Source organism: Petromyzon marinus, chromosome 14, assembly GCF_048934315.1.
Source record: "Petromyzon marinus isolate PM22_M1 ecotype Great Lakes invasive population chromosome 14, UKy_Petmar_22M1.pri1.0, whole genome shotgun sequence".
Lineage (NCBI taxonomy): Eukaryota > Metazoa > Chordata > Hyperoartia > Petromyzontiformes > Petromyzontidae > Petromyzon > Petromyzon marinus.
The window spans coordinates 742,575-758,834 of NC_133680.1; positions in this window are offsets into that span (position 1 = coordinate 742,575).

The window sequence follows — 16,260 nt, forward strand, 5'->3', positions numbered from 1 at the left end:
GTGGTGGTCACGATGATGATGACGATGGTGGTGGTCACGATGATGATGACGATGGTGGCGGTGGTGGTCACGATGATGATGACGATGGTGGTGGTCACGATGATGATGACGATGGTGGTCACGATGATGATGACGATGGTGGCGGTGGTGGTCACGATGATGATGATGACGATGGTGGCGGTGATGGTCACGATGATGATGATGACGATGGTGGTGGTCACGATGATGATGACGATGGTGGTGGTCACGATGATGATGACGATGGTGATGGTCACGATGATGATGACGATGGTGGTGGTCACGATGATGATGACGATGGTGGCGGTGATGGTCACGATGATGATGACGATGGTGATGGTGGTGGTCACGATGATAATGACGATGGTGGCGGTGATGGTCACGATGATGATGACGATGGGACTGAGTGCTTGGCCGGGAATCGTTCCCGGTCGCATCTGTAAATGTAATCAATGGCGAGGTAATCAGTCAATCAGTCAACCAGCCACCCGAGCGATCTCGTGCCAGGCCCGTGCCAGCCAGGGTGGGGAGGGTGACGCAGCCCACAAGGGAGAATGATAGCAAAGACAAAGATCGCCCGTATAGACATTAACAGACTGTTGGGGCAAGTGCTGTTCGCGAGTAGCACATACAGTATAAAGCTAAGGCACGCAACACGAGGGCCTGGCTGGCTAGGACCACGACCGGCCGCCTTTGTCTCCCCAGTGGCGATGTGTACACATCGCAGCAGGCTGAGTTGACCGGGGGGAGATGCGGGATCGGTTCAGATATTGATCCCCAATGTTGGCTGCGAGTCAGGAATCCAACTCGGCTGTTGACAGTTCTCGTAGCGCAGCGCGCCAACTGCTACGCTACCGCTCCCCACACAACAACAACAACCGCCATTCGTCACTAAGTGTCGGTGACGCCACCACAACGCTTGTGCCAGGCTATGTGCACGTAAAGTGTCGAACGCACGCCCCATACACAGGCACACGTACGCGAACGAGAGATATCGCCGATAGGACATCCACCCCGTTGCCATTAAACGCTCACCAGAGCAGTCCCCCGACTCTGCGTCCCTGTCCCCTCGATGTGTGGAGCAAGGGGGTACCCTGTGTGAGTCGTGCGGACAGGCGCGTGGGGTAGAGATGGCTCATGCGTGGCAGCCTCTGGTCATCACCAGACGCGTTTATAAACTACTAAACTATTTGTTATTATTCTACCAGGTAAGACCCACTAAGTTTTCATTTAAAGCTTTCGTGACTGCATTGATTCATATTCTTGGTTCTTTCGGTAAAGTCACGTAGAAGGGAAACAATAAATGAAGAAAAATATAAAACAATACAATTCTCACAACGTTTCGACTACAACACAAACAATCATCATCAGGTGATTGCTTGTGTTGCAGTCGAAACGTCGTGAGAATTTTATTGTTTTATATTTTTATTATTTTATTGTTTCCCTTCTACGTGACTTTACCGAAAGAACCAAGAATATGAGACCCACTAAGCTCTAGAGGGATTTTTTTTCAGAAGCGAACTGGCCACAAATTATAGCTCAACGAAAGTGGTTTATCACGTGGAAATGTATGCCAGCCAAGTGCTCTAAACGCATGAATCTAAATGTGGAGGGAAAAACCGGAGGACCTGGAGAAACATCCACACGAGCACGGGGAGAGAGACACGCAAGCCCACGACCTCATGCAAACTAGGCGAGGTAGTTAACATCTCTCCACCCCGGCTTCAAAGGGGGCCTCCGGTTATGGACGCAGGGGTCTAGGGGTCCAGAGGTCCCTTGAGGAGGTAATAACGAGGGTGCGGTGTTGACACGGACACGCGCGAAATGTCGAGCAGTCGGCTGTTAATAACAGAGGGGGTGGGGTCCTTGAGTCAGGCAGTTACAGCCACCTGATGCAGAACGGGGGATACAAAGGCGGCCGGGCGTTGTCACGGCCATACAACTCCTTCGCGCGCCGTGCCGGCCTTAATAGGTGCTCGCTAAGAGCCCTCGGCCCCACAGGCACTGCGGCTGCAGTGTGATCTGTAATATCCTGCGCACGAGGGTAAATCCCTGGGGTTTCACAAACGGGATTCATGTCTCCCCGTGTCCCCCTCGCCAATCTGGGGTCAGACATCAACCTCCCACCCTTAACCCTACCCCTCTTCCACCCCCCCCTCTCCTCCCCCACGCCGCCGCCTAGCCTCATAGACTGTAAGATCAAGTGCTCTGGGGCCAAGTGGCTGGGCACAAAGACAAAGGTCCCCCTCGAGAGTCATGCAGGCCACAAGGCCAAGTGCTGTTAGCGAGCACCTATTAAGGCCGGCACGGCGCACGAAGGAGTTAGTTGCGTGGCCAGGACAACGCCTGGGACGCCTTTGTATCCCCAGTACTGACGTCAACTGATTTCACACCGCGCGAGGAGCTCATTTAAGGCTGAGTCGACCCAGGGGCAGTCCAAATCCTGGTGTGATATCACTCGCCACTGATGTTGGCCGTGGCCGGGAATCGAACTCGGTCTCACGGCAGGAGGCAGTGTGCTAGCCGCTGCTCCATGCGCCGCGTATCACCACCCATGATCGGTCCACTGCTGGATGGAGAGCTACCTTACTGGTGACCATAGCTCAGGGCCCTGCACGGTGCCACTCACACAGACAGACGCAGGTTACACTCCCGTCCCCAGCCTCCCCAACACAGAGACAAAGATCCCCCGTGTAGCCTCTCCAGGCTGTTGGGGCAAGTGGTGTTTATGCGTGCACCTATTATTATTTATAAGTGACCGGAAAACACGCCTCTGCCTCCCCCATCGCTGTACTCAGAGCGCGCCAGATGCTCATCTACACACAAGCACGTGGTTCTCCCCTGCCCCAATACACAAACACAGGTGCCCCGTGTAGTCACGCAGGAAGTCGGGGGAAGGTGACGTTACACAAAGAGAAAGATTCCCCCGTATAGATGGGGGTACTGTCCATCCGAGCGTTGTTAGCGAGCACCTATGAAGGCCATCACGGCGTGGGAGGTGGCGGTGGGCCAGACCCACTAGCGGCCGCTTTTGTCTCTCCATTGCAGAAGTTGAGTTTACACAGCGAGCCCGGCAATAATCATTTACCCACACGCATGGCCCCTCCCCCACCTCTCCCACCGCAATACACAAAAGACAAAGATCCCCCGTATAGCCGTCAGACAAGTGCTGGTTACGCACACGCGTCCACGCCACGAGTCTAATCCACGTTGTGCAAAAAAAACCGGATCTGTGAGAGAGGAACACGCGCCGGGGGGTGTGGGGGGTCGAGTGAGCCAGTGGGAGATGTCACCACGAGAGTCTCTTGGTCACGCATCGCCGCCGACAGCGAAGAGCAAAGTCCTCCAGCGGCGGCGCTCGCTGCCGCTGCTGCTGCTGCCTTGCGCAAGGAGGCTGCTGCTGGCGGATTAACGATAGCGAGGACAGCAGCGGCACAATGAGCGCCTTATTATTATCATCGCTCATGGGGAGGCTCGCAGACTCCTCCGCCTCGCCAGTTCTCCCCCACCCTGCTCGCGCTATGATGATGATGATGACCCAAGCGCCGGCCGGAGTGGGTGGGTGAGTCAGTGGCATCATGGGTGGATAGGTGGGTGAGTGGATAAGCGAGTTGAGTAGGTGGTTGCGTCGGTGAGTGCGCGGGTGAGTCAATGAGTGAATTAGTGGACAAGCGAATGAGTTAGTGGGTAGATGGGTGAGCGGGTAGATATGGTGGGTGTTTGAGTGAGGTAGTGGGTGGAAAGATGGATGAGTAGCTGGGTGGGTGAGTAGCTGGGTGGGTGAGTAGATGGGTGAGTGGGTGGACGAGTGAATGCTATAGCGAGTGGATAGATGGGTGAGTGGCGGTGACATACCCACGGAGCTTGTGCCAGGGCAGGTGCACTTTGAGGTCACGTGAAGTGTCATAGGCTTGCTACTGGCAGGAGGTGATGGGACAGATCCAGGTGCCGTGGGCTGACTGACTGAGACGACTGGCAGGTGGCACCACCACCAGAAACTCGTGTACATTGGAGCAGCCCCCCCGCACCTAGCCCCCCCCACACGCCACGAAGTCACCGGGGCTGTGGGTGACGCGGGGCTGTGGGCGACTGCTGCTGGAATTCAGCCGTCGACAAATACCGGGCACGGGTCCCAGCACTCTGCTGACGAGCTTGACTTCCTCCACGTCCATAAACTCACACAGAGACCCATAGACTCACACAGAGACCCATAGACTCACACAGAGACCCATAGACTCACACAGAGACCCATAGACTCACGCAGAGACCCATAGACTCACACAGAAACCAATAGACTCACACAGAGACCCATAGACTCACACAGAGACCCATAGACTCACGCAGAGACCCATAGACTCACACAGAAACCAATAGACTCACACAGAGACCCATAGACTCACACAGAGACCCACGAACTCACACAGAGACCCACAGACTCACACAGAGACCAAAAGACTCACACAGAAACCCACAGACTCACACAGAGACCATAGACTCACACAGAGACCCATAGACTCACAGAGAGACCCATAGACTCACACAGAGACCCAAAGACTCACACAGAGACCCATAGACTCACACAGAGACCCATAGACTGAATTGGAGCTCCATAGACTCACTTGGAGACCCATAGACTCACACACAGACACATAACTCAGACAAAGACTCATAAACTGACACAGAGACCCATAGACTGACACAGAGACCCATAGACTCACACAGAGACCTACAGACTCACACAGAGACCCAAAGACTCACACAGAGACCCATAGACTCACACAGAGACCCATAGACTCACACAGAGACCCATAGACTCACACAGAGACCCACAGACTCACACAGAGACCCACAGACTCACACAGAAACCCATAGACTCACACAGAGACCCACAGACTCACGCAGAGACCCATAGACTCACACAGAAACCCACAGACTCACACAGAAACGCATAGACTCACACAGAGACCCATAGACTCACACAGACACATGAACTCAGACAGAGACCCATAGACTGACACAGAGACCCATAGACTCACACAGAAACCCATAGACTCACACAGAGAACCATAGACTCACACAGAGACGCATAGACTCACACAGAGACCCATAGACTCACACAGAGACCCATAGACTCACACAGAGACCCACAGACTCACACAGAGACCCACAGACTCACACATAAACCCATAGACTCACACAGAGACCCACAGACTCACGCAGAGACCCATAGACTCACACAGAGACCCACAGACTCACACAGAGTCCCAAAGACTCACACAGAGACCCATAGACTCACACAGAGACCCATAGACTCACACAGAGACCCACAGACTCACACAGAGACCCACAGACTCACACAGAAACCCATAGACTCACACAGAGACCCACAGACTCACGCAGAGACCCATAGTCTCACACAGAGACCCACAGACTCACACAGAAACCCATAGACTCACACAGAAACCCATAGACTCACACAGAGAACCATAGACTCACACAGAGACGCATAGACTCACACAGAGACCCATAGACTCACACAGAGACCCACAGACTCACGCAGAGACCCATAGGCTCACACAGAGACCCACAGACTCACACAGAGACCCATAGACTCACACAGACACATGAACTCAGACAGAGACCCATAGACTGACACAGAGACCCATAGACTCAGACAGAAACCCATAGACTCACACAAAGACCCATAGACTCACACAGAGACCCACAGACTCACACAGAGACCCACAGACTCACACATAAACCCATAGACTCACACAGAGACCCACAGACTCACGCAGAGACCCATAGACTCACACAGAGACCCACAGACTCACACAGAGACCCATAGACTGACGTAGAGGCCCGTACAATAACGCGATTTAAGAACTCCGAGTGTTCTGCACGCCTCAGTGGCCTCTTTGTTTTCTTGTTTTATTCTCGGATTTATCGCGGGGCTCCATTATTTATTAATGTATTCTTCGTTACCGTCATCATCGTCGTGGTCGTGTTGACGGTTGTCTTGCGGAAGGCGGCACGCGGTCTTGACGCCAGGCCCAGAGAGCGGTGCCCCACATTGTGTTCGTGACACCGCGGTGATGCCTCTGCTGCTGCACGTGGAGGCAGCAGGAAGGGTTGGTGGATCACACACGGATGTTGTAAATCTCTCTTACTGTTAGTGGGCGTGGAGGAGGCTCGCTAACATAAGGCGGCGTAGCAAAGTGCGGTCTCATCGACATCTGCCCCGTCTCAATGGGATAGAGTGTTGCCCCCTCGCACGCACGTGTGGGGTTTCTTCGGATGCTCCGGTTTCCCCCCCCCCCCCTCTTGGCTGAAAACATCTTCACGTACAGAGGACTGCAGAGCTTGGACAACTGTTGGTAGCGCCGGGTGTGGTTCCTCGGCGATTGTGGGAGGTGCAATTTGCATGAACGACGACGCTTAATTATTGTTGTCCATAATACAGGTTGTTTTTTTGTGTTAAGATCGCGTAATTATTTACGCGTAAATATTTACGCGATCATGGATGATATTGGTCGCGAATGCCTACGTATTATTATTGAATTAGAACGGAAGATGATCTTACGGAACTACTTCTGAGGGCTTTCAATTGCCTCTTGCCCACTCCGGGGGCTCTGTTGTAGAGAAGTCCAGCACGTGGCAGTGAACGCTCTGAACGTCATTCATCGTCAGGGTGAAATTTAACCAAATTAAGTGAAAAAGCTCATTTAATAGCGGTGGTTTTGTGTGTGCCTGGACTGACACCATCAATTCACGACACTCAAGAAGTCAGGGTTTATGGTTCTCTTTGCGAGTGTATGGCTCTACTCACACGCCAATTGGTCTCAATGTAAGTCTACGAGCCTGGATGTGAGTCGATGGGTCTACATGTAAGTCTATGGTTCTCAACGCAAGTCTATGGGTCCCTTATGTCAGTCTATGGCTCTCTATGTACGTCTCTAAATCTTCATGTAAGACCGTGGGCCTCTATGCCAGTCTATGGGTCGCTATGTGCGAGGGGGCCAGAATATGTCAGTACAGCAACGTGGGTTCGTGAACCTAATTGTCGAGGGGTCTGTTGAGTGTTACGACTTGGCTGGTTGACCAGCACGCAGGGGGCTTGCCAGGTGTTGTAGGCGCGTCGCTGGGGTTGTCTGCGGGGTCTCCGCGCTCCTCCCACGCGGAGTCAAAACTCTCCCGAGTGCCATGGCCAAACGTCAGCAGCAGCAGCAGCCTCGAGACTGGGCGAGGCTCTGCTACGTAAATGGATGAATTGTCAAAGCGACGTCGTGAACTCTTCATGTTGTTATTTTTTTACAGCAATACAACTGTGGAGGTGAATGCACCGAACTAGCTAGCGGTGGATAGAGCAAAGTCTGACGACTCGCCGGATGGACGGGCGCTCGATGCGCGTTGTGAGCGCGCCCTCTAGAGGCGACAGGGGACGCCGGACCCCGCGTGGGCCCTCGCTGACGTGCAGTGTGGGGGAGTGCAGTGGAACCCGTGCTGTGCGTGTGCAGGTGAGCAGCTTGAGAACTCCAGAGAGCAGAATTCGAGTTCCGTTTGCGAGAGTGAGCGGGGCCGTGAGTCTGCTGCCAGTCGGGGGCGATGATGACGATGACCGCTGCGGTGTGAGTGAGATCCCCACCAAATGAGCTATTTTAGAATTGGGCAAATGTTGACCCTGACGCCGGCTGAGCTTCCTCCGCGTGCTTCTACGCTGCGCCTCTTCTCCATTGACATTCATAGACTTACATGGAGACCCATAGACTTACATGGAGACCCATAGACTTACATGGAGACCCATAGACTTACATGGAGACCCATAGACTTACATGAAGACCCATAGACTTACTTGGAGACCCATAGACTTACATGGAGACCCATAGACTTACATGGAGACCCATAGACTTACATGGAGACCCATAGACTTACATGGAGACCCATAGACTTACATGAAGACCCATAGACTTACTTGGAGACCCATAGACTTACATGGAGACTCATAGACTTACATGGAGACCCATAGACTTACATTGAGACCCATAGACTTACATGGAGACCCATAGACTTACATGGAGACCCATAGACTTACATGGAGACCCATAGACTTACATGAAGACCCATAGACTTACATGGAGACCCATAGACTTACATGGAGACCGATAGACTTACATTGAGACCCATAGACTTACATGGAGACCCATAGACTTACATGGAGACCATAGACTTACATGGAGACCCATAGACTTACATGGAGACCCAAAGACTTACATGGAGACCCATAAACTTACATGAAGACCCATAGACTCACTTGGAGACCCATAGACTCACTTGGAGACTCGTAGCCTCAGTTGGAGACCCACATCCTCACTTGGAGACTCATAGGCTCACATGGAGACCCATCGACTCACTTGGAGACCCATAGACTCACTTGGAGACGCATAGACTCACTTGGAGAACCATAGATTCACTTGGAGACCCATAGACTCACATGCAGTGTGAGTCGTGCTTTATGTGACGAGTTGAGAATTCAAGAGACCAGGAGACCAATGGAGTAATTTTAGAATGACTTCTAGTCGCCCGATTAATAGCCGATTACTATGGCTTATTGCGCACCATGCTGTGAATCAGCAATAACATCGCCAGCATCAGGGGGACCATCAGTGGCAGCAGCATCAGCAGTATTATTACAAGAAACAGCATCATTAGCCTCGGCAGCAACAATAGAAGTAGCAGCATCACCACAATCATTGACAGGAGTAGCCACGTTATCATCAGCAGCAGCAGCAGAATCATCATGATCAGCAGGAGCAGAATCATCATGATCAGAAGCAGAGTAATGATCATGAGCAGCAGCAGAGTAATGATCATGAGCATGATCGCCAGCAAGCTGTCTGTCGCCTCCTCCGTCTCTCCACCGTGGGGTCTATGACCAACCAGCAACAGCCGTCAGCCGGAACTTCACCCCCCCCCACCCACCAAAATAGTGATCACACAAGCAGCCCCCCCCCTCCCCCAGCATAGCCCCCCCCCCCCCATATTTACCGTCCAGACCTCCCTCCCCTCCGCCTTTATCTCCCCCAATCTATCGCACACGCTCACAGAGACCGAACGCAACTCCCGTGCAAGTGACTGCCTTCGCCGTCCTAACCAGCCATGGTCAATCTACCGCTGGATGAAGGCCTCCCCAATCTGTCGTGACCATCTGCCACGATCCCGCGATGTTTTAATCCAACCGGCGCATGAGCTCATCGCTTCATCGCTCCGTCTCCTCCGGCAGAGGGGTCCTGTGGTGGACAATGGACAATCTCACGTGTTAATGGAATCGTTTTCGTTCCAATGTTTGTTTGTTTTTTCGGGGGGGGGGGGGGGGGCGGAGAGAGGAAAAAGGAAGAGGATGGGGTTGGGGGGGGCGGATGTCAACTCCATTAGTCACTTGGCCAACCCAACTCCACCCCCACCGGCCATGCTTTGTTTAAGTATGAGAATGTGGAACAGCTGATTAAGCCAGGCCACGCCGCGCCCATTAAGCCAATTAATCAGCAGCAGCTCGCTCGGCCAGCGGCTGCTGCTGATGGCAGCAGAGCGGAGAGACAAAGACGGGCGGGGAGAGACAAAGACGGGCGGGGAGGGAACCGTGGGATGCGAGTCCTGTGGCGATCGCGTTTCAACCGTGAGAGAGTTGTAAAACAAAGACAAAAGTTCAAGAGAAACCCGGATAGTTTCAGAGCCTGCTGGAGGCAAGTGCTATTAGCGAGCGCCTATGAAGGCCGGCACGTTACAGGAGGCGGAGGGTGTTTGTCAGCACCACCCCGATCGCGCCTGTCTCCGCGGTGCGGATGTTGACGACACCTCGCGCCTGGCTGAGTCGACCTAGGGGAGGCCCAGGACCGATTCAGAAAAACGTCACCGGTGGTGGTGGTGGTGGCCGTGAGCGGGAATCGAACTCAGCTGGCCGGGCAGACAGCGCCGAGCGCGAATCACCGCGCTGCCGCTCCCAAAGACAAAGACGCGAGCACATCGCGCACACAGAGGCGGTGTTATAATGATCCACGGCACGCAAGGTGGAGGTTGGCCACCACCAACCACGCCCGGCCGCCTTTGTCACCCCCACAGGCAGGCGCACACTCCTCCCCCCACGCGCCGCCTCGCACTCCCACAGCCGCCCCCACACCCCGCACCAATCAATCAAATTCCTTCACGACAAATACATCTCAATCAGACACACTCAGCGCGTGGCCGGCACGCGGTCTCTTTAAAGCCCAATTAATGTGCTCCTTTCTGTTTCACTCCCCCTCACAGCGCGGCCGAGGGGGGGGGGAGACTCTCCAGCCCTGGTCCAGGGGAGGGGGAGACTCTCCAGCCCAGGGGACGGGGAGACTCTCCAGCCCAGGGGAGGGGGAGACTCTCCAGCCCAGGGGGCGGGGGGGGGAGACTCTCCAGCCCTGGTCCAGGGGAGGGGGAGACTCTCCAGCCCAGGGGAGGGGGAGACTCTCCAGCCCAGGGGAGGGGGAGACTCTCCAGCCCAGGGGAGGGGGAGACTCTCCAGCCCTGGGGAGGAGGAGGGGGAGACTCTCCAGCCCAGGGGAGGGGGAGACTCTCCAGCCCTGGGGAGGAGGAGACTCTCCAGCCCAGGGGAGGGGGGGGGGGGAGACTCTCCAGCCCAGGGGAGGGGGAGACTCTCCAGCCCTGGTCCAGGGGACGGGGAGACTCTCCAGCCCAGGGGAGGAGGAGACTCTCCAGCCCAGGGGAGAGGGGGGGGAGACTCTCCAGCCCAGGGGAGGGGGAGACTCTCCAGCCCTGGTCCAGGGGACGGGGAGACTCTCCAGCCCAGGGGAGGAGGAGACTCTCCAGCCCAGGGGAGGGGGGGGGGGAGACTCTCCAGCCCAGGGGAGGGGGAGACTCTCCAGCCCTGGTCCAGGGGAGGGGGAGACTCTCCAGCCCAGGGGAGGGGGAGACTCTCCAGCCCAGGGGGGGGGGGGGGAGACTCTCCAGCCCAGGGGAGGGGGAGACTCTCCAGCCCAGGGGAGGGAGACTCTCCAGCCCAGGGGGGGGGGGGAGACTCTCCAGCCCAGGGGAGGGGGAGACTCTCCAGCCCAGGGGAGGGGGAGACTCTCCAGCCCAGGGGAGGGGGAGACTCTCCAGCCCAGGGGGGGGGAGACTCTAAGGGCGAGAGGGGTCACTGCTGCGTGTCTCTGTGTGTCTCTCTGTGTGTCTGTGTGTCTCTCTGTGTGTCTCTCTGTGTGTGTCTCTCTGTGTGTGTCTCTCTGTGTGTCTGTGTGTCTGTGTGTGTGTCTGTGTGTGTGTCTGTGTGTCTCTCTGTGTGTGTCTGTGTGTGTGTCTCTCTGTGTGTCTGTGTGTCTCTCTGTGTGTCTCTCTGTGTGTGTCTCTCTGTGTGTGTCTCTCTGTGTGTCTGTGTGTCTGTGTGTGTGTCTGTGTGTGTGTCTGTGTGTCTCTCTGTGTGTGTCTGTGTGTGTGTCTCTCTGTGTGTCTGTGTGTCTCTCTGTGTGTGTCTGTGTGTGTCTCTGTGTGTCTGTGTGTCTGTGTGTCGCTCTGTGTGTGTCTCTGTATGTGTCTCTCTGTGTGTCTGTGTGTCTCTCTGTGTGTGTCTCTGTGTGTCTGTGTGTCTGTGTGTCTCTCTGTGTGTGTCTCTGTGTGTGTCTCTCTGTGTGTCTGCGTGTATATCTGTGTGTCTGTGTGTCTCTGTGTGTCTGTGTGTCTCTGTGTGTGTCTGTGTGCCTCTGTGTGTGTCTGTGTGTCTCTGTGTGTCTCTGTGTGTGTCTCTCTTTGTGTCTGTGTGCCTCTAGTGGGGCGCGATAGTGTAGCGGTTAGCGCGCTGCGCTATGAACCTGGCGACCCGGGTTCGATTCCAGCTCACGGCCAACACCAGTGACGATTATCTGAACCGGTCCCGGGCCTCCCCTAGGTCGATTCAGCCTCAAATGAGTACCTGGTGCGGTGTGTAAACATCGCCACTAGGGAAACAAAGGCGGTCGGGCGTGGTGCTGGCCACCCACCCCCTCGTGTACCGTTACGGCCTTCATAGGTGCTCGCTAACAGCACTTGCCCCTACAGTCTGGTACAGGCTATATGGGGGATCTTTTTTTCGTCTCTCTTTGTGTCTGTGTGCCTCTGTGTGTCTCTGTGTGTCTGTGTGTTTCTATATGTGTCTGTGTGCCTCTGTATGTCTCTGTGTGTCTGTGTCTCTCTCTGTGTGTCTGTGTGCCTCTGTGTGTCTCTCTGTGTGTCTCTGTGTGTGTGTGTGTGCCTCTGTGTGTGTATGTGTTAGCCGTGCAAGGCGCGTGTGTGATTGGGGTCTTACCTAGGTTGACTCGCAATTACATGGGAACCTGGTGCGGTGAGTAAACATCAGCTTTGGGGATACAAAGACGGCCGAGCGTGGTACCGGCACACCCACTCATGCCGTACCGACATTAATTACTACAGTACAGTACCCGCGAACAGCAAGGCGATATGGGGGATCTTTATCCAGGGAATGTGTGTCTGTGTGTCACTCTGTGTCTGTCTGCGTGTCTGTGTGTCACTCTGTGTCTGTCTGTGTGTCTGTGTGTCACTCTGTGTCTGTCTGCGTGTCTGTGTGTCACTCTGTGTCTGTCTGCGTGTCTGTGTGTCACTCTGTGTCTGTCTGTGTGTCTGTGTGTCACTCTGTGTCTGTCTGTGTGTCTGTGTGTCACTCTGTGTCTGTCTGCGTGTCTGTGTGTCACTCTGTGTCTGTCTGTGTGTCTGTGTGTCACTCTGTGTCTGTCTGCGTGTCTGTGTGTCACTCTGTGTCTGTCTGCGTGTCTGTGTGTCACTCTGTGTCTGTCTGCGTGTCTGTGTGTCACTCTGTGTCTGTCTGCGTGTCTGTGTGTCACTCTGTGTCTGTCTGTGTGTCTGTGTGTCACTCTGTGTCTGTCTGTGTGTCTGTGTGTCACTCTGTGTCTGTCTGTGTGTCTGTGTGTCACTCTGTGTCTGTCTGCGTGTCTGTGTGTCACTCTGTGTCTGTCTGCGTGTCTGTGTGTCACTCTGTGTCTGTCTGCGTGTCTGTGTGTCACTCTGTGTCTGTCTGTGTGTGTCTGTGTGTCACTCTGTGTCTGTCTGCGTGTCTGTGTGTCACTCTGTGTCTGTCTGTGTGTCACTCTGTGTCTGTCTGTGTGTCTGTGTGTCACTCTGTCTGTCTGCGTGTCTGTGTGTCACTCTGTGTCTGTCTGTGTGTCTGTGTGTCACTCTGTGTCTGTCTGTGTGTCTGTGTGTCACTCTGTCTGTCTGCGTGTCTGTGTGTCACTCTGTGTCTGTCTGTGTGTCTGTGTGTCACTCTGTCTGTCTGCGTGTCTGTGTGTCACTCTGTGTCTGGCTGTGTGTCTGTGTGTCACTCTGTGTCTGTCTGTGTGTCACTCTGTGTCTGTTTGTGTGTCTGTGTGTCACTCTGTGTCTGTCTGTGTGTCTGTGTGTCACTCTGTCTGTCTGCGTGTCTGTGTGTCACTCTGTGTCTGTCTGTGTGTCTGTGTGTCACTCTGTGTCTGTGTCTGTGTGTCACTCTGTGTCTGTCTGTGTGTGTCTGTGTGTCACTCTGTCTGTCTGTGTGTCTGTGTGTCACTCTGTGTCTGTGTCACTCTGTCTGTCTGTGTGTCTGTGTGTCACTCTGTCTGTCTGCGTGTCTGTCTGTCACTCTGTCTGTCTGTCTGTGTGTCACTCTGTGTCTGTCTGTGTGTCTGTGTGTCACTCTGTGTCTGTCTGTGTGTCTGTGTGTCACTCTGTGTCTGTCTGTGTGTCCCGTGTGTGACTGTCTATGCCTATGTACATCTTTGGTTTATTTTGCTTACGACCCAATGCATCTTAATTTTTTTTAAGAAGGGCCATTTGCCGAAACGTCATCTGAATATAATTCTAACCATTGATAAGGCAGTGATCGTGTCAGCCGCGACTCGCGGTACGTCCTTTAGTAACGTCATTGTTGTAATCACCACGTCCTTTAGTAACGTCATTGTTGTAATCACCACGTCCTTTAGTAACGTCATTGTTGTAATCACCACGTCCTTTAGTAACGTCATTGTTGTAATCACCACGTCCTTTAGTAACGTCATTGTTGTAATCACCACGTCCTTTAGTAACGTCATTGTTGTAATCACCACGTCCTTAGGAACGTCATTGTTGTAATCACCACGTCCTTTAGTAACGTCATTGTTGTAATCACCACGTCCTTTAGTAACGTCATTGTTGTAATCACCACGTCCTTTAGTAACTTAATTGTTGTAATCACCACGTCCTTTAGTAACTTAATTGTTGTAATCACCACGTCCTTTAGTAACGTCATTGTTGTAATCACCACGTCCTTTAGTAACGTCATTGTTGTAACCACCACGTCCTTTAGTAACGTCATTGTTGTAATCACCACGTCCTTTAGTAACGTCATTGTTGTAATCACCACGTCCTTTAGTTACGTCATTGTTGTAACCACCACGTCCTTTAGTAACGTCATTGTTGTAACCACCACGTCCTTTAGTAACGTCATTGTTGTAACCACCACGTCCTTTAGTAACGTCATTGTTGTAATCACCACGTCCTTTAGTAACGTCATTGTTGTAATCACCTCGTCCTTTAGTAACGTCATTGTTGTAATCACCACGTCCTTTAGTAACGTCATTGTTGTAACCACCACGTCCTTTAGTAACGTCATTGTTGTAATCACCACGTCCTTTAGTAACGTCATTGTTGTAATCACCACGTCCTTTAGTAACGTCATTGTTGTAACCACCACGTCCTTTAGTAACGTCATTGTTGTAATCACCACGTCCTTTAGTAACGTCATTGTTGTAACCACCACGTCAGGCCGGCACGCAGTCCCGATGGGCTCTCTGTTGATTGCGTGGATTCCACCAACCCCCCAGCCCCCACCCCCAGCCCACTGCATCAATCAAATCCCACACAATAAACAAAATAAATCTCAATCAAGCGCCCCACGGACAACATAAATCTCAATCTGGCCTTGGGTTCGATTCGTCCGCGGCGCTCCCCTCGGCCTCAACAGCGGCAGCGCAGTCATGTGGGGCCGTGAGCACGCGTGGCGTGAGCGCACGTGGTATAGGTACACGTGGCGCGAGTGCACGTGGTATAGGTACACGTGGCGCGAATACGCGTGATACTGCAGAACCGTCCCTCCCTGCACCTCGCGCTCCCCGCTCCGTCTTCCCTGCGTCCCCTGCACCCCCCTCACCTCCCCGTGGCCACCTGAGGAGCGTCACCGCTGGAACTCGCCAGGGACCGCTCCGGTCTCTCGCTCGCTCCGTCGCAGCGCGACACGGGACGCGACTCCGCGGGGGGTCTCGTGTGGTCGCGGTGGTCTCACGTGGTGGGGAGCGGTGGCGCAGCGGTTAGCGCTCACGCCCTGCAACACCAGTGACGCTTATCGGAACCGGACCCTAGGTCTCCCCCCTTGGTCGACCCCGCCTCAATGAGTACCTGGTGCGGTGTGTAAACGTTGCCACTGCGGAGGCAAATGCGGCCGGGCGTGTGCCGTGCCGGCCTCTGTAAGCCTGATAAGGGGGGTCTTTGATCTTTGGCTTTGGAATCGTGTGGTGGTGGTGGTGAATAATTTGATGTTGTAGGCGAAGGTTAAGCAAACGGACAGATGCATCGCTCCATCTCAGTTCCATCCATTCTTCAATTCCTACCGCTCTGCCATGCGTCCCTCCACATTACCACACGCACAGACACACACGCTGATCCCAACACACGCACAGACACACACGCTGATCCCAACACACGCACAGACACACACGCTGACCCCAACACACGCACAGACACACACGCTGATCCCAACACACGCTCTGACACACACACACACAAATACAAAGATCCCCCGTATCGCCTTTACAGACTGCTGGGGCAAGTGCTGTTAGCGAGCACCTACCAAGGCCGGTACGGCACACGAGGGGGTGGGTTGCCAACAGCACGCCCGGCCGCCTTTGTCTCCCTAGTATTGAAGTTTTACACACTGCACCATGTAATAATTTGAGGCCGAGTAAACCTAGGGGAGGCCCAAGACCGGTTTAGATAATCGTCACTGGTGTTGGCCTTGAGCGGGAATCGAACTCGAGTCGCCAGGTTCGCAGTGCAATGTAGCGCAACGCGCTAACCACTGCGCCACCGCTCCCCATCGGAGCTCGTCAGCGGCGCGATCTGCAGGGGGCTCGAGTGGCGCCCAGCGCTCGATGCCTTTCACTGGCGGACGTCTCGATTCCA